Below are 23,426 nucleotides of genomic sequence, written 5' to 3' on the forward strand. Positions count from 1 at the left end.
TCACCTACCCGCCCCTACCTTTCATCTGAGATTTGACAGTCTGGTCCATGCTGTTTCTTTAGCTCTTCTAATCCCTCCCATTCTTAAGATAGAATTCTATGGGCAAAATTCAAGCAGAGCATTAAACTATCTCATTCTATAATTACATAAAATGATTCCTGAGTAAAATATGATAACTCCACTTTATTATACCATATGCAAAACTAAACTAAAAATGGATTAAAGACTTAAATGTACGTCCTGAAACCATGAAACTCCTAGAAGAAAATATAGGCAGCAAACTCTTTGACATTTGTCTTAGCAATATCTTCCTGCATATGACTTTTCCAGCAAGGAAAACATTAGAAAAAAATAAACAAATGAGACTACATCAAACTAAAATTGTTTTTGCACAGTGAAGAAAACCATCAACAATACAAAAAAACAAAAAAAAAAACAAACAAAAAAAAAACAACCTACTGAATTGGAGCATATATTCACAAATAATACATCCAATAAGGGCTTAATATCCAATTTATATAATAACTCACACAACTCGATGTCAAAAAGACTAACAATCCAATTTTAAAAATAGGCAGAGGTCCTGAATAGATATTTCTCCAAAGAGTACATACAGATGGTCAATGGACATAGACAAAGATGCTTAACATCACTAACTGTCAGTAAGATGCAAATTAAAACAACCATGAAACAGCACCTCACATCTGTTAGAACAGTCATCATCAAAAAATCAACAAATACCAAGTGCTGGCAAGGACATGGAGAAAAGGAACCCATCAGATGCTGTTTGTGGGATTATAAATGGAAACAGCCACTATGGAAAACAGTATGGAGAATCCTCAAAATATTAAAAATGGAGCTGCCATACAATCCAGCAATCCTGCGTCTGGATTTATCTGAAGAATACAAAAACACTAACTTGAAAAAAATACATGCACCTCTACGTTCACTGCAGTGTAACTTACTTTGCACCAAGACACGGAAGCAACCTAGGTGTCCATAGATAGATGCATGGATAAAGAAGATGTGATACACATATAAAATGGAATATATGTGGTACACATATACAATGGAATGATATCTTGCCATTTGTGACAACTTGGATGGACCGAGAAGATATTATGCTAAGTGAAATGAGTCAGACAGAGAAAGACAAATACCACATTATTTCATTTATCTGTGGAATCTATAAAATATGAACAAACAAAACCAAACAGACACAGACCCATGGATATAGAGTACAATCTAATGGTTGCCAAAGGGCAGTGGGTGGAGGGAAGGGAAAAAACTGCCCCTATTTATGCAATACTCATGTGCCGTGCACAATTGTATACAAATACATGCTGTTTTACATAGTTCTCCACAAAAAATCAACTCCTAATTGATCCGTGGGTTTAAAAACACACAACTATAATTACAGGAAGAATAAGTTTGGCAATTTTGTCTTTAAAATAGATCATTTTTATATGGAGAGGTTTTTAAAAATTTTAGTAGTGAAAAATTTATACAAAAACCAACAATGAAAAGAAACGGTAGTCACTAAAGATGTCAATAAATTAATAATTCCAGATATGCTTAACATTACTATTGTTTGTGTCAATGACTTGTATAAACAATATACTGACATATCATTTGATATGGTGATTGACATGCACAATTCAGAAAAATGTATAAAAAACATTGTATGAAAATAAATGCAAAATAAATGCCATCCCATCATTGCTTAAAAGACTAATACAAAAATTCTAGCAAGTCTATGGCAAAACAAAATATTTTATATACTATGACCAATATTGTACATTGTAAAATTTGTCAATATAAATTCAGAACATTAAAATATGCACATATTTTGACCCTACAATACTGACTCAATAAACATATGTCCAGGGAAAAAGTTTAATATTATAATCCCATGACCCAAAAATGTTTACCTATTATTTTAAAAATGTGATTAAGTATCAAATATATTTTTAGCAACAGGGGAAATTTAAGTATACTATGTGATGGGATACTAGTGGCCATTAAAAATATTCATAAATATTTTTAATAGCTTAGAATGCTTAAGTTATGGCACCAAGTATAACGAGGAAGAGTAAAAATAAAATTGTAATAGCTAAACTATGCATATTTAAACACATTACAAAAAGATACAAAAATTAAACTTGCTATAAATTTGGTATCATCTTCCTCCCAGACCAAGACTATTCGACATGTATATATGAATTGAAAGACAGAAATATTGTAACCCAGTTTCTTTTCCTCTCTCCATTCCAAAAATTCATTCTATTCTTAGAAAACAGAAGTTACCAAGTAGTGACAAAAAAGAAAATTATCTGTGACTAGAAGAGGAGAGATTTAAGCTTGCTTGACGGGTCTGGATGTGAGAGAGGCGTCTGTGTGGGGTGACACCTACAGAGCGTCTAGATGAATAAGAGGAATACATCTCTTCAGGGCATAAGCCCTTCTCTCGCTCTGTCACTGCTCCTTCTCTCTTGACTTCGGTAAACCATTCCTCTCTCATTTCAACCGAAAGTTTTCAGCGGGATCTCCCAACTTTTTATAACATCTTGCCCTCCCCACTGACAATTAATCCAGTTAAGAGACCACTCACGGGTCCAAATGGGTCAATTCGAGTACTTTTTGGGTGTGTGTGGGTTTTTTTTAAATAGAACTTTGCAAGACAATCACCATTTCTAGTAACAGAAGCTTAAGACCGTGATGTTCTGTGTGTGTTGGCAGCTCTGCTTCTCAACAACCACAGGGGAGAAGCCAGTGTGGAGCAGAACAGGGCGATGCCAGCAGGCAGTGGGAGGCAGGGACTCATGCCAGGGGGAGATCTGGCAGAATTCTCATCTTTGTAGAAAGCAGTAATTTCGCCCTTTGTATTGTGCGGCTATTGAGCCTTCAATTCAGTCCAAAACTCTACGGTCTTTCTGATGAGAATCTCTGTTTCCTTCAACGGATTTGACTCTGGTTTCCTTACAATATAACTCAAAAGGCTGGTACCATGAAAATAAATAAAATGCAGACAATAACCTTATGTCTTGGAACAGGCCAGGAAATACAGATTCACTGCAGAGCAGGAGAGGATGTTAAGAGACAAAAGTCGAGAGATGGCCCAGGGCCAGAAGCCGAAGGGCTTCATTACTTTTTAAAATATGTTTTTATTGATTTTCAGAGAGAGAGGAAGGGCGAAGGGTAAAGATAGAAACATCAGTGAGAGAGGAACATCATCGATCAAATGTCTCCTGCATGCCCCTATTGGGGATTGAGCTGTAATCCAGGGAATGTGCCCTAATGGGAATCGAACTGGTGACCTCTTGGTTCCTGGGTCAATGATCAACCCCTGAGCCATACCGGCCAAACAGGACTTTATTCTTAACAATGAGAAATGTAACCAGCACAGAAATTCTGAGAGACTTTCAGCAGAGAACTGGCAAGATTGATCTGCGTTTTTAGAAGCACTATTCAAGCTGAGGTGTGGAGAAATTTGTTCATATGTGGCAAAACCCAAAGCAACGGTCCAGTTTGCAACCTATCAGAATAGTTCCTGTGAGAGATAATGAAGGCTGGAATTTGCGAAGTATCATGAGAAATATAGAAGTGGCAACTAGAAATAAATAGCAGGTCACTTTGGCAGGCATAAAGATCCTGCAGGGTAGATTTCTCTGAGTCTGATCTGTACATACTCAATGTCATATTCATATATATATATATATATATATATATATATATATATATATATAAAAAATATATTTTTATTGATTTCAGAGAGGAAGGGAGAGGGAAAGAGAGATAGAAACATGATAAGAGAGGATCATTGATTGGCTGGCTCCTGTACGCCCCACACTGAGGATAGAGCCTGCAATCCGGGTCTGTGCCCTGATGGGGAATCAAACCACAACCTCCTAGTTCATAGACCGGCACTCAACCATTGAGCCACACTGGCCAGACCTCAATGTCATATTTTAGGAGAAAAAATTTAGAGAAAATTCATTTATCTTAAGTTGAATTATTATTGCCAAGCTTTAAAACACTCTGCATTTTCAGATTAGTAGGCATAGAACACAGATTTCTCTCCTCTTACAGACTCACAGTAAGGCTGCTGAAAGCATGCTGGGATGGGTCCATCTGCAATAAACAATCACTTCTTACTGTTGGACTGGTAATCGAGAAGGAATGTCACCTCCCACACCAAGAAAAAAATTATGAAAAACTACAAAGAGATCTTTGAAGATGGCTCTACAGCAAATTAAAAATTAATGACAAATGAAATCAAATTCCTTTGGTGGCCCATCTCCCGCCACCTGCAGACAGCGTGAAACAACACTGCTGAAAGATTCCCATTAGTTTCTAATTTAAAGGGACTTCTTCTCTCAAAGTAATCACTGGGCCTCCAGTGGCTGTCTCCAACCACTTCCTAGTTCCCCCGAGTGTGCAGAAGGGAGAGCACCAGCCAGTGTGCCCTGGCTCTTGCCCGGCTATTCAGAGAACTGCATGACCTCTGTGCTTGGAGAGGAAATTGCAGGTTTTAAAAGTACAACTACAGAAAGAGCTTGCTGCTCACAGCGCAATCAGGGGTGCCAGGTCAGCGCTGCCATCCCTCTCCAATAGCCCCACACTGGTTTCTCAGAAGAAATGACAATAACCAAGCACAATGGTTGAGAATATATTTTGCCTAGCGATAAGCACCCAGCTGCAAGCATAACCCCGCTGACTTGTTATTGGTAACTTCCTTCCTGTCCCTGTCCCTGGGTGTTCTCAAGACCATAAATGTCACATTGAGATTTATTTGGATTTCATATTAATTCAGATCTTTTTCAAACAGACAAAAAAGAGTCTCAATCTTAAGTGTCCATTAATACAAATAACAGCATGCATGTTTTTGTTTTTTTGCTTGTCCCCTGGTTTTTCTCTCTACTAAGTATGGATGTCTCAAGCAAATGGCCACTGGATTTAGGAATCTGCTGACCTGCATTTGAATAGCGATAGTGAGCAGTGCAATTTGGGATGATTTTTTAAAAATGTTTTTATTGATTTCAGAGAGAAAGAATGAGGGAGGGAGAGATAGAAACATCAATGATGAGAGAGAATCACCAATCAGCTGCCCTTTGCATGCCCCCCACTGGGGATAGAGCTGCAACTCAGGCATGTGCCCTGACCAGGAATCTAACTGTGACCTCTCAGTTGATAGGCTGATGCTCGACACACTGGCCCTGCTGGGATAATTTTTGTATGTGCCTCAGTTTTCTCATCTCTAACAGTAGGATAATAACTGTGCTCAGACCATGACATTGTTGTAGGGATGTACCATGAGGTGGTAAGTACAAACCATAAGCATTTTTTCCTGCACAGTGAGACTGAAAATGGTTACCTTGTTATGGGGTAGTCATGCTTTCTGTTAATGACAGGAGGGGAACACAGTAGATTCTTTTTTATTTTATTTTATTTTTTATAATAAATCTTTATTGTTCAGATTATTACAGGTGTTCTCCCCCCACATAGCTCCCCTCCACCTGATTCCCCACCCCACCCCATGCCCTTACCCCCCCGCCACTGTCTTCATCCATAGGTATAAGATTTTTGTCCAATCTCTTCCCGCCCCCTCAGTCCCCCTCCCCTCTGAGAATTGTCCATCCCCTCCCTTTCTATGTCCCTGATTCTATTATATTCACCAGTCCATTCTGTTCTTCAGATTTTTTATTCACTTGATTTTTAGATTCACTTGTTGGTAGGTGTGTATTTGATGTCTTTTTGTTGTTCATAATTTTTACCTTTACCTTTTTCTTCTTCTTCCTCTTCTTAAAGAATACCCTTCAGCATTTCATGTAATCCTTGTTTGGTGGTGATGAACTCCTTTAGCTTTTTCTTATATGTGAAGCTCTTTGTCTGACCTTCAATTCTGAATGATAGCTTTGCTGGGTAGAGTAATCTTGGTTGTAGGTTCTTGTTGTTCATCACTTTGAATATTTCTTGCCACTCCCTTCTGGCCGGCATAGTTTCTGTTGAGAAATCAGCTGACAGTCATATGGGTGCTCCCTTGTAGGTAACTAACTGTTTTTCTCTTGCTGCTTTCAAGGTTCTCTCTTTGTCTTTTGCCCTTGGCATTTTAATTATGATGTGTCTTGGTGATGTCCTCTTTGGATTCCTCTTGTTTGGGGTTCTGTGTGCTTCCTGAACTTGTAAGTCTATTTCTTTCACTAGGTAGGGAAAGTTTTCTGTCATTATTTCTTCCAATAGGCCTTAAATATCGTGCTCTCTCTCTTCTTCTGGCACCCCAAAAATCCAGATGTTGGTACACTTAAAGCCATCCCAGAGGCTCCTTACACTATCCTCACACTTTTGGATTCTTCTTTCTTTCTGCCTCTCTGATTGGGTGTTTTTTGCTTCCTCATATTCCAGACCTTTGGTTTGACTCTTGGGGTACATTGATCTATAGTTGAGTTTCTGTATATTCTTTATTTCAGACAGTGTATGCTTAATTTCTGACTACTCCTTTTCCATTTTTTTGGCATTCTCATTAAGGTCCTTGAAGGTCTCACTAAGTTCCTCGGAGGTCTCTTCAAGTTTCTCAGTGGTTTTTAGAAGATTCTTGAGTAACCTTATAAATGTGGTTTTGAACTCTGTGTCATCCAGTAGTTTACTTTCCTCCATCTCTCCTTTTCATGACATGCTTCTGTGTCTCCACATTGTAGCTGCCTCCCTGTGTTGATGGAGTGGTTTTGTGTGGTTGATGACTTATAGGGGCCAGTAGCTCAGCTTCCCCAATCACCCAAGGTGGTCCGTCGCTCTTGGTACACCCCTTTGTGGGCTGAGTGCAAAGTCTTGGTGTAGTTAAGCCTTGATTGCTGTTGGTACACTGGGAGGAATTGACCTCCAGGCCAACTGGCTGTGAGGACCCGCTGTGTCTATAATGGAAGAACTGCTGCGCTGGAGACACGCTTATGGTACAGGCCTTGTTTCAGTGGGGCTTTGGTGCTCACTGAGTCCGCCTCCTGAATGTGTCACTTATGGATGTGAAGAGTTGAAATCTGGTGTCTCACACTGACCACTAGGTACACTGGCTTCTGGATCTCCAATGGGGTGCAGTTCAGCTACTGTCTGAGGCCACCCTGCAGGCACTACAGCGAGAACCACAGTCCTCTCCTCCCTGCTTGGAGCTTGGAGGCTTTGGAGCTGTTTGTACCGGGTTGCAAGTTTACTAGGTTAAACTGCAATAGAGAAGGCCATTCACATGCAAAAGCCACTGCTTGGAGCTTGGGTGTGTTTGTAGATTGTGCGGGGCGGAGTCTCAGAGCGTTCACTATGCTAGGGCGTGGCAAACAGCCATGGCTGGCAGTGAGGAATCTCGACCTGCATCCCTGCGTCTTACACCCCAGCACAGCAAACAATTATTCTTGAGCACAGCTCTGCAAGCAAGCCACCCTCACTTTCCGACCCGATGGCAGACAGCCCAGTTTCTCCCCAGAAACTGGATTTCAGAGAGATCGAGAGCTTGTCTCTCTTCGGGTTGAAGAAAGCAACGCCCGCCGCCAACCAGGCTCCGCCTCCAGCCCGTATCAGGCGCGCCCTTCCCCCCTCCCATACCTCAGTTTTTCAGCATTTGTGCCCTGAATGCTCTTTTCTCTTTCTGTCTAGTTTTAGAGCTTCCACTCAGCCAGCTTTCCAATGGTTCTGGGTGATAAATGTTTTGTCTTTTAGTTATAGTTTTGAAATTGTTGTGGATGGCAGCAGTTTAGATGTTTACCTACACTGCCATCTTGGATCTCCCCCCACAGAGTAGATTCTTATCACATCTTTGATAAAGGTCAGAGTGGGAAGTTAGGATTTTATCTGGTAGGCAATGAAAAGCCATCTGACCTCCTAAATGTAGATATTTATGCCTAATTGATCATAACAGGATCTAACTACAGTAGCAAAACCTGTCAAATGGAGGTATGAAGGCCAGTCAAGATGCCTTTGCAATAATCCAGGAAAACAGAGTTAAGGATCTTGTTAGAGTGATACAATTGAATATCAAAGGAAAGACTGGTTTAAGAGGTCATTGGTAGAGTTTGATAACAATTTCATAGAATAAGGGAGCTTGAAAATTAACTTCCATTATGTAACTCCCCTGGTGTCCAGGACACGGGCCCAGGAACTCAAATGCATGCTGAATTGTGAAAGTGCTTAACAGATGTCTGGCCAGGTAAGTATTCAGCTGGAGAAACTTCTGAGCAAGTTTATATACATGGATTTTAGCAAGATGCCATTTCTACCTGTATTTTCTACTCTGCTTGGATAGGAACTTCATAAAACCAGAAAGAAGATCTGCCTTTAGATCAGGTGACCATTATTATCCCAGTTTTAATCTAATTAGTTTTGTGGGGGTTTTTTAGACTGGAAATTCGATGTCAATCACAACAGATCTTAGCAAAGGAGGGAGGGGAAGAGAAGTTGTACCATGTGAGAAGCAATTCAGAGAGGATTTCCCGGAGATAAATATTTGTAATGTAATTATAGATCTGTCATCAACACCACTATAATTTACTGTCAATCACCACAATGATATAGTATCTCATCTCCCAAGATACAACTCCAGTTCACTGCAATTATCTCCAAGATGGATCTTCATGCTCAAAGATCCAACTTAGAATTATTTTGAAATAAGATTCAAATATTGATACTTCCATGCCAATGCCCGACGATGGGGGTCATCCAATGGTATCTACACCTATTTTTGTGTTGCGGAGGATTAGTTGTCAATTGTTAGAAACAGATGTTGGTATTTCCAACACACTCTGTCTTTTCCTGACATAATTTGCCTGAATGACCAATTGGGATAGAGGTTTGGAATATCAGATAAAAGTTCAACACAAGCCAAATTTTAAAAGTTTGATTTTAAAAAATAACATAAATATGCTGGGTATTTTATTTAAATCTGAGGTCTTTTCAATTTTCTCAGCCCAATCTCTCTGTAAATTACCTCCTTTTCTTTTTTAAAAAAACAAAAATTTTTGTTGATTTCAGAGAGGAAGGGAGATATATATACATAGAAACATAAATGATGAGAGAGAATCATTGATTGGCTGCCTCCTGCACTCCCCCTACTGGGGATCCAGCTTGCAACCCAGTATGTGCCCTTGACCAGAATTAAACCCAGGACCCTTCAGTCTGCAGGCTGACACTCTATCCACTGAGCCAAACTGGCTAGGGCAATTACCTCCTTTTCTTCATCCCTATCACTGCTACTCATCATCAATCACCTGGACTACTTAGCAGCTTCTTAATATATTTTTTCTGCTTCTATATTTACCAATCCATTTACTATTTTCTCCTAAAATTAAAAATGTTTCCATCTCATTCATTTGTATAACAAGGCCACATAACATCTTATTACCCTCATGATCATTAGCCCAATTATTCCATATTTGTAATAGGGGTAAAAATAATTGAGATACAGGGTCTATCTTTGTTACCAAGATTTAGTAATGAGACTTTACACGTTGATGTATTTTTTTTTTCTGTTTACTTGTCTAAGATTTATTATAGACACCTGTTCACATATCCTTCAGACTCCAGAGGAGGAAATAACAGTTTCTGTCTCTGTAAGTTAAGATTAGGAAGAGATCTCTGAGCTAGCTTTTGAATAAGTAGGAGTTTTCAATTTTGTTAATGAGGGAAACAACAGCAAAAGCAAAGCCCAGCGATTATGAAAGAATCAGCATGATTGAGAAAGAGTGAATATTTTATTTAAACCTTGGAGGGTGTCCTTTAGAACCTGGTGTGGTGAGAGATTAGGGAGGAGCCATGTATAAGGGTCATAGGGGAAAAGATTTTGCAAACCTCTCTGAAGACTTTGTACCCCTAATGGGTGCAATTCAAAGAGAACAAAAAGGGGCTGACAGCCCTAGATTCGTTTTTCTAAAACTCACTCTGACTACTGCATAAAGAATTCATCGAGGAGAGAGAGGAATCAGAAGGATGCAATAGGCAGTGTGAGCAGATATTTTAGTTACTTAAGCAGTCCAGTACCCAATATTTCCCACACCCTAATTAGAAGACTTCTCATTCTATGACTATTCCAGGGATGTAGTATAGACCATTATGATCTAGAATCTGAGACGGGAGAGAAATCTTCCTCCTTTTTATCCCATGTCAGTCAAAGTTCAACCCTTAATGTCTAACCATTTGGATGCTCTGACCTGGACATTGAATCTGAAATGAGTCAAAGTCAAAGGGACAGTTGAGATCCTCTTTCACCTAATGGAGAATCACGAAGGCCATGATGGTGGCTACATCCCATGGGTGGCGCCTGCAGCTCTAGTGACAGAGATGTTGGAACACGTCTTGCCTGTGGGAGATCACTGTCCTGCCTTCTGACTTTTCCAGTCTAGGCTTTCCACCTCTTATCTGTTTTGGAGCAATAAGCACCATTAGTTTAATTTCCATTTTTTTTTTCTTAATGAGACTAATAATGTTTTCTGTTGCTCACACCTTTTAGCCAGGAGCAAATGATAGTTCACTGCAAGGGAAAATATAGAGAGCAGAGGTAATATTTGAGGCACAGGTTTAAAATAAAATAGACCAGATTACATGGCCACATAGGGGCATTTTATGCATAACCTGTAAAGCTTTCATCATTCTAAAACCTACATGTGGCTTCATTGTCTTCTTCCTCATCCCTCTACATTTAGTAGGACCATATATAAAGGACATAATTGCCTGCAACTGTATTCGTCACTGCATCTCCTGGGTATTTCCCCAATACAAGTTCTAGCTACATACATCTGTGTTCTGGTAGTAAGAGTGGTGCTTGGCTCTCCAGGAAATGCTGAGAACTGTGTGAATGTAAACAAATATACACTTGGCAAGCTAGGAGGTTTTACTGGAGAGCAGAGGGCAACCATGTGGGAAAAGAATCTTGGAGACCGGTTAACTGTACAATGCAACATTTATGCTGCAGTATAGGGAAGGGAAGGGAAATAAGTAAATAGACAGAAGACCAACCTACATCAGAGTGTGATTGCTGAGAGCTTCATTCGCTGGGTCATTGGAGAGCGACTCTGGAACTTGACCTGGCCTGTGCAGTTGAACACTTTGCTTTTTCCCTACCTCCAACTACTGCAAACCAATTCAATTACTCCTTTTCATAGGCAGATTCTCAACCACCTTCTCTATTCTGCAAGCAATGGTGATTTGGGGAGGGGACAGAGGAGGCTTTGAGAATAAGAGGGAAGGAAGTGACTTTATTCCAAAGGACTTTGCAGAAACCTAGAAAAGTCTTGCTTAGATATTTCCAACTGTACACAAAGTACACAGACCAGTAGTGAGGACTGGCCTTACCTTGTACTTGGCCTCACTAGCTAGCACATTAGCACCAGCCAACATCTATAGGGAATATGCTGTGAAATGTTGGCAGCCTCCTCTCTCATCTTCAGCATCAGTCTTTTCACTGAGTTCTAGGAATTGTGCTAAGCCTTTTATGTACGGCATCTTGTAGAATCCTCAAAATATTCCTAGGACTTGATATTATTATTGTCTCCATTGTATGCATGACTAAACTGAAGCCAAGTTTGACCCTTTTTCAAAAAAAATAAATACAAAAACAAGGATTAATTTGAAAGAGAGAGAGAGAGAGAGAGAGAGAGAGATCTGTTGTTGCTCCACTTATTTATGTATTCATTGGTTGATTCTTGTATGTGCCCTGACCGGGGATCAAATCCACAACCTTGGTGAATGGAGACAATGCTCTTAGCAACTGAGTTGTCCCACCAGGGCCTCTATAGCCTATTTTAAAAAAATTATTACATTTTCATCTAAGGTGACAAATTACTCAATTGCTATAGGACAGTGGTCGGCAAACTGGGGCTCTCGAGCCACATGCGGCTCTTTGGCCCCTTGAGCGTGACTCTTCCACAAAATACCACATGCGGGCATGCACGTACAGTGCAATTGAAACTTCATGGCCCATGCGCAGAAGTCAGTTTTCGGCTCTCAAAAGAAATTTCAATCATTGTATTGTTGATATTTGGCTCTGTTGACTAATGCATTTGCCGACCACTGCTCTAGGAAGAGTTAACTTATTAATTCTGAGGGTATTTATGACATGAAGCCAAAAACCAAGTTTCTCTTAAACTCACTTTTATGAGTGCTTGATCAATCATACACTTGCAGAGTGTTGGGAGGATGCAAAATTAATATTGTCTAAAACAAGAAAATAAACTTCTACTTTAAACTCTATAGCTTTTTTCACCAGGCACTATTTCCAGATACTGTCTCTAGTCAACATCTCATCGGATTAATTTGTGATGTCTTTAAAAGAGATTAATATAAGGCATGCAATCTTCTTTAAAAACAAGAATTTGAAATTGACCTCAAAGTTTCATTTCATCTCTCAGACACAGTGAATTTGGTTTGACATATGTTATTATCTTATTCCCAGGAAATGGCTCATGTTTTCTGTACTCTATCTGCAAGAATAAGAAGATAGTAAAACTGAAAGATAAAGGGGAGGAGAAAAAGTTAGTAGAGATGTAGACTGGAGTTCAAAATCCTGCTACACTAATATTGTTTAAATCGTTTTTCTTCTTCAATAGAATAAATGTATTAGACTAGTTGGTCATGGAAACATAATAAATGGTTCTGGAGTGCTTTGCAAAGCACATCGACAAACGTAATGTACTCTGTAATGATGATGGAACTCATCGCCATCAGTCATGTGGCGTGTTCATGAAGGACATCCAAATTTTAATTAGCTTATGCTAAACGGCTTTAGTATCAATTTAGGCGAAATGTGACACTTGGTAGAATTGTTTGGATGGCCGCTAGGAATAATAACTCACAGAGCAGAAACACCAAGAGAATAATGTTTCATAAAGGACACGGATTCTGATAGGAGTCAGGAAATCATGTGGAAACAGGACAAGGGGGGAAAAAAGAAATCATTTATAAGTACAGAGGTAACAATGTGTTGTCCCTTCAGCATGAGCAAATTAAAGGCATCAATCTCCCATATGAAAGAAAATAATTATCACTCTAAATAATCACACACTCATCATATTCACATAGAAAAGTGATTGCATGCCGACATACTGCACTGTGAGTTCTGCAAGACTAAGTACTGTATTATATTTGTACATCTATCAATGATAATGCTTTGGACAATAAAATGCTGATCACTAAGGATATGGCATGTGCAAAAAGCCTAGGATTTTGAATCAGAGAAGATAAAAATAAAGTGATGGTTGCTGCACTCACGCTAGGAATATGGCTTTGGGCAAATGACTTCTCTGGGTATTTGTTTTAATTGAGATATAATTGACATATAACATTATATTAGCTTCAGGTATACAACATTCTGATCCATAAACATGTATGTTGTGAAATGGTCACCACATTAAGTCTAGTTAACATAGGTCTTCATTTGTAAAAGTCTCGTGGTTGTTGGTATTAATAAGTTCTACATCAATTAAAGCAGTACATGGAAAATAATTATGCTTAAAGATGAAAAGTTTATATATAAAGTGTCCCAAAACATGTATACACACTTTGAATGATTGTAAAGTCAGTGTTTATGAAAGCTGAAAATGAGTGAAAATTAAGTGAGTTATCAGCTGTGAAAGTGTGTATACTTTTTTGGGGGGTTGGGAACCCTATATATGAAGATGCAATTTACTCTGAATCAGCTTGCCTAGTCTCCATTTTTCACCAGGTATGAATTGTGTAAATAGAGAAACTTAGATTATTTCTTTAATGCCTGTTTCCTCCCATCTAATACTAGCTAATACTAGCTATCTAGCATTCTAATACTAGCTATCTCATTTTATATGTGTGTGTGGAGTGACCGATGAATGCCATTTCCATTCTAAATACCCTGGAAATGCTTTATTAATTCTGAGTTCAAACTTGCCTGTGGAGGAGTTCATGAGCGGGTAACCCCTTCTTGGATTGAGGAGATGTTTAATAAATCCATCAGATGCTAGAGGAAGAGGTTTACAGCTTTGGCGGCTACCTTGTAGAAGTTCAGAGCTTACTAGAAGATCCAATCTGTAACAGCTCAACAATTAGAAAACTTACTCATGACCAAAGTGCTCTGGGAACACACAGCAGAGGCCTTTGGACGTGGGTACACTGTAAGGTTTGGTGTTTTTATTGTTGTTGTTTTGTTTTGTTTTGTTTTGTTCTGTTTTGTTGTTTTTTTTAAAATATATTTTTATTGCTTTCAGAGAGGAGGGGAGAGGGAGAGAGAGAGAGAAATATCAATGATGAGAAAGAATAATTGATCGGCTGCCTCCTGTATGCCCCCCACTGGAGATTGAGCCCACAACCTGGGCATGTGCCATTGACTGGAATCGAACCCAGGACCCTTCAGTCCGCAGGCCAACACTCTCTCCACTGAGCCAAACCGGCTAGGGCAGGTTTGGTGTTTTTAAGGCAGGTGATAGGGTTCAGAAGCAACTGGGGGAGAAAATGTATGTAAGGAGACAGCATCATGAGGTGACCCGTCTGGGGCATGTTCTGGTGTTCTGGGGCTGGAAAAACTGGATTTGATTAGATAGGTGTATGCGAATGGTTTCGAGACTGAGAATGACATTGGAGCGGGTTGTAAACATTATTTTTTTAAGTAGTGGCAAAAACACTTAACATGAGACCTGGCCTCTTAAATATATAGGTAGAGAGCACAGTATTGTTATTTGTAGGCACAGTGTTGCACTGAAGATTTCTAGACCTGATTCTGCATAAATGACACTTTATACCCATGGCACCACATTACCCCATCCCTCTCCCAATGCCAAACCCTGGCAACCTCCATTCTCCCCCCAGCTGCTGTGAGTTTAGTTCCAATTTCTCATATAAGTGGAACCATGTTGTATTATTTCTCCTTCTGTGACTAGCTTATTTCACTGCATAGAGTCCGCCAGATTCACCCAGGCTGTGGCCTATGGCAGAATTTCCTTCTTTTTAAAGCTGGATAATATTTTTAAAAAATATTTTTATTCATTACAGAGAGGAAGGGAGAGATAGAAACATCCATGATGAGAGAGAATCATTGATCGGCTGCCTCCTGCACGCTCCCTACTGGGGATCTAGCCCATAAGCTGGACATCTGCTCTGACTGGGATTGAAACCATGACCTCCTGGTTCATAGGTTGACATTCAACCATTGAGCCACACTAGCCGGGCAAGCTGAATAATATTTAATTATAAGTATATAACACATCTTCTTTCTCCCTTTATCGGTGTCTAAAGTCAAGGGGCTGCTGAGCTTCTTCTTAGCCATGGGAACACAGACAAGTCTCACATTCTCTGCGCTTTCCCTTACCGGCCCCTAATGAGGATTTAACTGTTGTTCTTTTTGGATGATCATATGAGATAATGCCAGTACAATATGTCTGTGATGCAATTTAGTGTTTATAAGGCCTCTTCTCATATGCTCTGATTATTCTACACCTGCTTGAGTCTATTTTGTAATGGCAGAGGCCAGCCAAAATATCTAACCGACGTTTCCTTTCGTCTGCATGAGGAGTTAAAATATGACCACCACTGCGAGTGCCTGCTGAGACAATCCAAATAAATATTTACTCAGGCTAGTGATGATCAATGTTCTGAGTACAATGCAAATTGAGTTCCACACTCGGAATAAAGCCGAGGCTCTGAAACTAACCAAAACAGTGTTACTTAATGTACTCCCCCACATAATTGCTTGTCTTCTGTGGCAATTTTCACAATACAAGGATCATTTATGTGCATTTATACATTTCACTGTTGACTGCATGATGGTACAATATGTTGTGGGGAGCGGGTGGAAGGAAGCAACAGTTATAAGAGCTCATCCAACATCCACAATTGCTCCTCTAAGAAAATAAAAAGCCTGTAAGGAGGGTCTTTTAAAAAAATCTGATTACTCCATTTTATTTTTTATATATTTAATTTTCCCCTTTATTGATTTTTTTAGAGAGAGAGGAAGGGAGAAGGATAGAGAGATAGAAACATCAATGAGGAGACAGAATCACTGATTGGCTGTCTTTTCATGCCCGCTACTGGGGATGGAGCCTACAACCCAGGCATGTGCCCTGACCTGGAATTGAACCGGTAACTTCTTGGTTCATAGGTCAATGCTCAATCACACAGGCCAGGCATCTAAGGAGAGTCTTAATATCAAGACCATTTATGAGCTGTCCAAGGTCCTTAAAGACAAAGCCTAGAAATGGAAAGTGAAGCTGAGTTCAGTGTTAGTCTCTGCTGCTAATATTCAGGGATCTTAAGAAAATTTATCAATTCTCAAGGGGAAAAATGAGGTCAAGGAGAAAAGTGTCATCACCTACTGTCCCCTAGAGGAGTTTAAAGAACTCCTCTAATAGGTCAGGGTCTCTCAATGCAAAACGGAGACCTAGAAGCTAAAAGATAGACGATGAAACGGTTCCCAACCTCCCTTTGGGGAATAGGACTCTCAGTGAGGCCTCAAATTGAAGTCTCATGAAGATTGTGAAGACAGACTAAAATCAGGTAGCTAATGGGCCCGGCGCACTGTTGTTTAGGGCGTTTTCTTCTAATTATTCAACAGGAACCAGTTAGGCCTTATTGGATATTAGTGTTGAAAATAGTTGATGAAGGTATCAATCAGGGTGTCTCCTTGCCACTGGTCTATTAAATTGTGTGTACCCCAAATTCAGTCCTGAGCCACTTTAGGACAGAAAGTCTCAAGGTACAGAGAGGACAATGGGAGTCTTACTTTTGCTGATTGTTTCATAGGATAGGATTTTCACAGGTGGACCCCAATGGATAAGTCACCCATCCTGCCTAAATACTCTTCTCCAGAGAGATTCTGGGTTGTACCGGTCTATCAGCTATAACCCCTTGTGATTATACCAGAACCAGTTTGGTGTGGGGATCAGTAGCATCCCATAATCCTCCAGTTAAATCTCAGGTCTTTATTCAGCCTGTGTCTTGAGTATGACCTTGATGAATGATCCCCTAGGGTTATAGATTTTGGTATGTTTGTTTCCCTTGTTCCCTACCCCTACCCCCAGCTGCAGTGTTTCCAATATAATTTCTTTAAGGTTAAGATTCCCTGTTAGATTGGGGAGAAAAACTGGAGGGGTCTGGCCTGGGAGGGAATCTCTTCCCCCCACAGGGATACAGCTCAGTAAGTCTTTCTTCTGAAGAGCAACCCCTTGTTGTGGAGAAGGCTCTGAGTATGTCTAACAAATAATTACTCTTCTCACTGTGGTGCCAGTTCTTCGTGGTAAGAACCTAGAGATAAAATCCAAAGAAGTTCAAAGTTCCTTCTTAAACTGAGGTTCCCATAGGTTCTCACTATCAGCCTAGTTCACATTCAGACTCCAGCAATTGGTCAAAATTATGATTTAAGTGTTCCCACCGTTGTATGGCTCCAGCAACTTCTGTTCTGGTTAAACAGGTATCAGTTGCTGTATCTCTCTGAACATCCCATCCCTCCATATTTCAGTGGTTTGCCCTGAAATATGCATCCAGTTCACTTATGTGTCCAGTAAAAGTCATTAAATTTCATGTGTCCAGGTGTTCTTGTTATCGGATGGGATAAAGACTCAAAATGGTTTATTCTTGTCCAGCCGGAGTGGCTCAGTGTGGTGAGCATCGTCTTGTGCCTTGAAAGGTTGCCAGTTTGATCCCAGTTCAGGGCACATATGCACATATGAAAGTCAACCAATCAATGTTTCTCTCTCACATCGATGTCCCTCTCTCTCTCTTTCTCATTCTCTCTCTCCCTCTTGCTCTCTCAGCCTATTCTCGGAGTAGGAGAGAGAGAGAGAGAGAGAGAGAGAGAGAGAGAGAGAGAGAGAGAGAGAGAGAGAGAGAGAGAGAGAGCTATTCTTGGTATAAAGTTCTACATTGAGTTTTTTTTCACAGAGCTTTAAAATATACTCATAAAAATATTGATCTAAATTTTTTGATTGCTTATTTATTTCCTGAATCAATAAGTCCACTGTGCAGGGAAGACAAGGGGGGCAAGAAAATGCTTCTTCACAATTTATGACTAATTTATATACTTTTGAATCATCTATTCCTGAAGTTCTATATAGAGATGTTTAATTAAATAAAATTGCTGAAATGTCATTTTCAGAGACTTAAAAAAATACAGAAAAGAACACTGTGCTGGAGCGAAATTTTCAAAAGAGTTGAGAGATTGTTAAAGACATGGCAAAACAAACAAAAAACAAACAAACAAGCAACAAACAAGCAAACAAGCAAATAACAGGGACCAAAGAGAATTCTAAGGAGGGGGGTCTGAATGTCTCTGAGTTCCCAGGTAATTAGCATAGAACAGTAGATAGTAGAGAATTTATATCAAAATCACCTCACACAACAGTATGAGATGGCTTTGTATATTCCTTGAACTTTAAGGAGGCTCTGAGTTACTGAAAGTTGTGTGTGTGTGTGTGTGCAAGCACGCGCAGGGGCAGATTATAACTATGACCCCCATTTTCCCCCTCCACCCAGCTCCCACCCCACCCCACGCTTTCGGGGGCAGATTTTTTTGCTCTTGTTTTCTACCATTTCATTGTTAATAGTCTCTATAATCACTCCCTCTTCTTACTAATAACAAGTTACAAAGACCACTCCTGTGAAGGGATGGTGCCCAGGACTATATGGAAAGAGCCAATATATCCTTTGGAAACTAGTAGGGATGCTGTGGTTTCAGCAGTTGCTTTCTGTACTTTCAGAGATGCTAGGAAAACAGCTCTTGCTTCTTTTGTCCTAGACAGTGGTCGGCAAACTGCGGCTTGCGAGCCAAATGCGGCTCTTTGGCCCCTTGAGTGTGGCTCTTCCACAAAATACCATGGCCTGGGCAAGTCTATTTTGAAGAAGTGGCGTTAGAAGAAGTTTACGTTTAAAAAACTTGGCTCTCAAAAGAAATTTCAATCGTTGTACTGTTGATATTTGGCTTTGTTGACTAATGAGTTTGCTTGACCACTGTCCTAGGAGATAGGGCAAAACCCAGGCATTATGTCATATTCTTAATGACCTTTTTTGGTTTCTTTTGGTCAGTGGTGCATCAAGTCCTCATAAATCAAACAAGATTACATGATCACACTCCCAGTTACATCTCAAGAAAAAAAATTAAAGCAATGTATGAGCACGTGTGAGTGAATGTGGGTATGTGTTTTTGATGGTAACACATGGTAAGATGGCATTGAAAGTTTCCTAAATGTGTTGCATAGTTATAAGAATAGCTGGAGCTATATTAATTCCTTTAGAAAAAGTACAAAATTCATAAAGAGCATGAACAAGAAGTTAGGAGGTGACTGAACTCTCTTTTCCTCTCTCTCTCTCTCATCTCACACTTGTAACAAAGACAGAGCTGCACTAAGATATTAACATGTTGGCCCTGTCGGCTGCATCTGCACACCCCAATGCACAGCAAACATACTCAATAAGAATGAGTTCAGCGAACTGCAGTCCTGATCACACAGATTTTGAAGCCTCTCACTTGAATTTGGCAATTTGGTTTATAAGTCTCTGCCCAGCATTGCGCTGGATTTACATAATAACTGACTCATTACTTCACTTCTTTTTTAAAAATGGGTTTTATTGCTGAGAGCATTACAGATGTCCCCCTTTTCCCCCTCCACCCAGCTCCTACCCCACCCCAGGCTTTCACCTGTCTATTCTCTGTGTCCCTGGGCTATGCATATATGCAGACACGTTCTTTGGTTCATCTCTTCCCACCCTCCATCCCACTTTCCCTCTGAGATCTGTCAGTCTGTCCCATGCCCCATGTCTATGGTCTTATTTTGTCTGTCAGTTTATTTTGTTCATTAGATTCCACAGATAAGTGAGATCATATGATATTTGCCCTCTTTTTTTGACTGACGTATTTTGCTTAGCATAATTATGCACACCATTCTGAGGAGCATAGAATTTTGTGCCATCCTGTTCCTCATTCTGGGACATGAGTCAACCCCATGTCTAGCATGTCCACCCTGCATATGACCCCTGCCCCTTTAGTCACTGAGTACCCCTCTTGGCTATCAGATTGGAGTGATATCACTGTGCTTGTGTTCAAGTAACCCTTATCTACATATACATAAAAGCCTAAGCAACCGAACAACCGAATGACCAGTGGACCAGTTGCTATGATGTGCACTGACCACCAGGGGGCAGACACTCAATCAGGCGCTGACCCCTGGTGGTCAGTGCGCTCCAATAGCGGGAGTGCAGCTCAGCTGAGCAATCCATCCCAGTGCCCCACCAGCCCATCGGCAGCCACTCACTCCCTCAGTAGGCCTGCAGGTCCAATCTCTGGAGAATGGGCCAGGCACCAACAGACCAGCGCTGCCAGTATGATCCTGACAGTGCCGCAAGCCTCCTGAAGGTTGGCCTCGGGAACCGCGGTCACTCCCCGTCCCTAGATGCTCCGCAAGGCAGAAACTATATAAAAGCGGCTGCCAGGTGGCTCTGGACAACCGGAACAAACTTCAGCGGGATGGATCCAGATTCAGGACTGGGAAGGGCATTTCACTGCCCACCTAGAGGGCTGATGGTGTCCCGCCTATCCCCCTCCTCAGGATGGGCACCAGACGCAGGGCTCAAGGCTGGCAGGTGCCGCTGTGGTGGTGGTGTGCGAGCCTCTCCCCATCAGGACTGACTGGGCGCAAGTCTGCGGCAGGCGCAGCAGGTCAGGACGAGTGGGAGTGGCAGGTAGGAGCGGCAGGCAGCTTTGTACTGCCAGTTTTGGCCCAATTCCAGCAGGCCACGCTGAGGGACCCCACCCGTGCATGAATTCGTGCACCAGGCCTCTAATTTTACATAATAACACCACATTCTCTAAATGTTTACCACAGCTTTCCCTAGCATCCCAAAGTACTCCACAGCTCTTGTGCAGTCTATTGCATGTCTCATTCATAATTAGTTGCCCCAGGCATTTAAATAAGTTGTTGGTTCATCTTACAGCTTTTCTAGAAATGCCCACTGCTTTCCTGCAACGAGTTCTGAGATAACTAAAACAAAGGCAAGAGCCTCACTCCCATCTTTCAGGGAGCCCCTCCTCTCCCCCTCCAGAAGTTGAAAGAGTCACCACAATAATCTGTGAGGAAGGTTTGTTCTGCTTCCTCCAGAACCACGAATCAGGATCCCACACTGGGAATGTGGGCTGCCATTTTCAAGACTGACACCGTGAGAGTGAGGGGAGGTTGAAGCAAGGACAAGTAAAAGTTTCACAGTGCCTTCTATGTCCCTTTTTAAAAATACATTTTTATGGATTTTAGAGTGGAAGGGAGAGGGAGAGGGAGATAGAAACATCAATGATGAGAGAGAATCATCCATCAGCCCCCTAATAGGAATCAAGCCTGAAACTCAGGCATGTGGCCTGACTGGGAATCGAACCTTGACCTTCTGGTTCATGGGTCAATGCTCAACAACTGATCCACACGGCTCAGGCATTTTCTACACTTTGCATGCAGCTTCATTTTTGGTTCAGTGTTCACTTGGCTGCTGTAAGCCGTTGACTGTTTACCAAACTTCTGACAAAGTTAATTCTGACAGTTTTTTATTTTATTTTTTTGATGTTGCTATGGGCAGATAAAACATTGAACCTGCCTTCCCCACCATTTTCCTAAAGTCACCATCCTGTAGATATTTTTAGCCTTCTTATTTGAAATTTATATTTACAGAGGGGTTCAAAGATAGTTCAAAAGATTCTTGTATCTGTGTTTCCTAATGTTCACAGAGAGATGTATTTTCACCATGCTTGTGAAAGACAGGGTCTTATTAGAGACGAGAGGAAAATATTAAGACATTGTGTTTGCACATATGATATTGGAAGTACAGGAATCACATAGAAATAAGGGAATAGCAGCAAAAACGAGCCAAAAGCTCACATTGTGTCAAGGTGCTTGTTATCCCTAAGAACAGTTAAGAAATTGCAAGTAAATCTTCACAATTCTACCTTAATAATACTCAACAGCCTGCGGTTGTCTGTCTCATTTGAAACTACAGTTGAACAATACACCATGTAGAAAAACAAACAATTTAATATGCAAAGATATATTTTTGTATAATTATAATTATTTTACATGCATATCTCTTTCTTATTTTATAGACATTACCTTGAAATTTTAGAAAATATGTGTGATATATCATCTATTGTTTTTATTATTTATCTTTAAAAAAGTAATCCTATACACTTTAGACTTTATTGTTTTAAAAGCATGACGTTCTAACGATATATGAAATCAGAATAAAAATGATTTTCATGAATTCTAAGTGTACCAGAAATATAAATCCTTTAAAGCAAAGATCCTAACTTTATTACACATGTTTGAACATTAAGGATTTGATGTCTGTGTTTGTGTGTGTGTGTTTGTGTGTTCAGAGAAGGAAAGATATATTTTCCAACTAATATTGAATGGTTACAAATTAGGTAATCATAGTTCCCTGAAAAATTATTCTTCTGGGGGAAAAAGGAGAACATATGTAATACTTTAAACAATAAGAAAATTCTTTTTCTATTAACTATTTAAAAGTTACCAAGAATACATAAATCATTTGAATTTAATAGTAATATCTTCTTTTTTATAATTAAGATATTTTTGATTATGTAATTTTATTACTGCCCTAGATTCAAAGAAATACAAAGAAATTTGTTTTATGATGATGATATTGAGACATTTAATCCTACACTAATATATCTACAACATGAAATATTTAGGACGCGATGAAAACATTATGGCATATTTTGATTTTATTTGGTAGTCTCTTTTGCATCCTCGTCACATTAATTTGACTGAAATGAGTGTTTTACAACAATCCACATAGTATAGTAAATTTAATCATGTTTATTACTGAATTAAAATGAAATGAATGTTGAAGTTAAATTGGCTAAGGGAAACATGCATACTCAAATTGAGACATATATTAAAAGATTATTAAAGAAAATCAATATTAATTTCCTTCTGAGTTTGAAATGCAGAGAAATTTAATAAATATCATCTTGTCAGATTAATTTTTATGTATTATTAGTGCAGAGGTTTGTAGTCAAATGGATTGACTTTTTTATGAAGCAGCACATTTACCTGCTCTGAGACTCAGTTTCCTCATTTGTAAATTTAAGAAAAAACTTCTAATATCAAGTAACATAAAGAGGAGCGCACTTCAGTATTTAATTATGTGGCGATCTTAGTCAGTGTGCTAAAAATTATGGAGTACTTCGAGTCACAGGAGGAGATGATAATACATCCTGAATCAGAGTAGTGGATGGACAACTTTCAAAGTGAGAGATGATAGCTCACCTTTCTAGTAAGAAAACAAAACAATTGCCAAGGTTGAACTTAAGACTTCAACAGAAGCATCTCTCAATGATTAGAGAATGCACATAGACAGACATCTCATGTACAAGGCCACGATCTCAACAAATACTAAAATTCCAACAGTGTACATGACACTCTCTAACCACAAGGCAATAT

Source organism: Eptesicus fuscus, chromosome 21 (assembly GCF_027574615.1).
Source record: "Eptesicus fuscus isolate TK198812 chromosome 21, DD_ASM_mEF_20220401, whole genome shotgun sequence".
Taxonomy (NCBI): Eukaryota; Metazoa; Chordata; class Mammalia; order Chiroptera; family Vespertilionidae; genus Eptesicus; species Eptesicus fuscus.